The following is a 2,631-nucleotide window of genomic DNA, read 5'->3' as shown; positions in this document are numbered from 1 at the left end:
ATCAGAACTGGCTTTGACAAGCACTGTGGCAATTGGACAATTAAAACAGACATTGGGGGGGAGGGGAAGAAGAACAAACTGGGGAGGAGGGTGGAGAAAACAGTGCAACAATGAATGAATGAAAACCCAAAATCTCTGTAAATGTTCATTAAAACTAATAAAATTTAATAAAAAAAATCAAGAAGGGGGCTCATCAGGGATGTATTCTCTCTCCATATCTTTTCAATGAAGAACAGAACATCCAAGATGCTGGGCTATACTAAAAGGAATGTGGCATCAGGATAGGTAGAAGAATCATCAATAGCCTGCATTATGCAGATGACACAATCTTTCTTGCTAAAACTGAGGAGGACCTGAAGTGCTTGCTGCAGAAGATCAAGGACTGCAGCCTCCTATATGGACTGAAGCTCAACATCAAGAAAACAAGATTCTCACCATTGGGCCAATTGGCAGCATTAGTATGGATGGTGAAGAGATTGAGATAGTTAACAGTTTTAGTTTACTTGGCTCCACAATCAACACTCTTGGTAAAAGCAGCAAGCAAATCAGGAGACCAATTGCATTGGGAAAGTCAGCTGTGAGGGACCTCTCAAGAGTACTGAAGAGCAACCGCGTCAGACTGGAGACTAAGGTGTGCCTGATCTGAGCTATAGTCTTCGCAATTACATGCTATGCATTAGAGAGTTGGACAATGAAAAGGGTTTATAGAAAGAGAATTAATGCCTTTGAGCTGTGATGCTGGAAAAGAGTGATGAATATACCATGGACTGCTAGGAGAACAAACAGGTTTTTCCTGGAGAAGGTGAAGCCGGAATGCTCCTTGGAGTCAAGGATTCTGAAGCTTAGTCTGACATACTTTGGGCATGTTGCAAGGAGGGACTGGTCCTTGGAGAGGGACATCATGTTTGGCAGAGTGGAGGGGCGGCAAAGAGAGGAAGACCTTCGATGAGATGGATCAATTCTGTGACTGGAGCGGTGGGAATAAGTGTGTTTGAGATGGCTAGGTTGGCACAGGATAGAACGGCATTTAGAGCTCTTGTACTTGGGTTACTATGAGTTGCAAGCCACTCGATGGCACATAACAACAACAACAACAACAACAACGTGCACCAAAATCTTAAGCCAATGAGGAGGAAATGAAATTTTTCTGTTAACTTTTGTAGTCTGAAATCAATCAAACCTAGAACTAAGTTGGGAATAAGGAAGAAGGACCAGTAATTAGAAAACATGGGTTTGGTGACATAGTGAGGCTACAGATAGAATGACAGAACTTTGTACTGTCAACAATTTATTCATTGCAAATATCTTGTTTCCCCCTGCATTCACTATCTTGAATAACTATATAACTGTTATTGCTTGATACATGTAATCATTGCAAATATCTTCCATAAAAAAAAAAACCACAAATGGAAACTATAAGATGGTCTCAATTGACTGACTACACAGAAATCAGACTGATTATAGCTTTGGAAAGAATAACTAGAGCAGCTAAATATCAGCTGTGAAAACCAGGCCACGTGTTGATTGTGAAAATGACCATCATCTACTCTCCTGTAAGTTCAAATTTGAAGCAAAAGAAAATTAAAACAAATCCACAGGAACCAAAATATACTTTTAATATATCCCATTTGAATTAAAAAACTATCTCAAGAACAAGTTTGGAAATGACCTTCCAGATGAGCTGAAGGATGAAATCAAGAATATTATTCGTGAAGGAGGAATAACACATAGGAGGAAGAAAATACAAAAATGTATGTTGGAAGAGATTTTGATATTGTACTAGAATGTAGAGAAGCCAGAACATGGGGAAGAAATGAGAAAGTTAAAAGTTTAACATAAGATGTATTACTGGGGTGAGATAATATCTCATATTTGTTTTGATTTGCATCTCTCTTAGAACTAGGGATTTTGAACATTTCTTCATCTCCTTGTTGGCTATCTTACTGTCTTCTTTGGTGAAGTGTCTGTTAATATACTGTGCCCATTTTTCAACTGGATTGTTTACCTTTATCTTGTTGTGGTGCTCAAGTATTTTATAAATTCTAGATAGAAGTCCCTTATCTGCCATGTCATTACCGGAATAGCAAGCAACAAATGCTGGCAAGGTTGTGGAGAAACTGGAACCCTTATTCACTGTTGGTGGGAGTGTAAAATGGTGCAACCACTGTAGAAGACAGTATGGTGCTTTCTCAAAAAGTTGCAAATAGAAATACCATTTGGCGCAGCAATTCCTCTACTGGGAATATATCCTAAAGAAACCATAACTGTCACCCAGGCAAATATATGCGCACTCATGTTTATTGTGGATTTGTTCACAACAGCAAAGAGTTGGAAACAACCTAAGTGCTCGTCAACGAACGGATGGATAGAGAACTGGTGGTATATTCACACAATGGAATACTATGTTGCATTGAAAAACAAGGAACGCATGCAATATTATTCAAAATGGGTGACCCTGGAGGACACCATGTTGAGTGAAATATCTCAGTCACAAAAAGACAAATACTGTATAGTGCCACTGTTGTAGAATGAGACTGACATCAGGGTTGGGGTGAGACTTATCAAAATTGGATAAATTATGTAGACTGCATTGAAACAGATGAGGGAGAGAACAGTTTAAAAGCAATATAT

The sequence above is a fragment of the Elephantulus edwardii genome, unplaced genomic scaffold, assembly GCF_000299155.1.
Source record: "Elephantulus edwardii isolate Elephantulus edwardi_28Jun2011 unplaced genomic scaffold, EleEdw1.0 scaffold00276, whole genome shotgun sequence".
NCBI classification, from domain to species: Eukaryota; Metazoa; Chordata; class Mammalia; order Macroscelidea; family Macroscelididae; genus Elephantulus; species Elephantulus edwardii.
The sequence above is the reverse complement of the archived record's forward strand: the minus strand, read 5'-3'. Positions refer to the sequence as shown.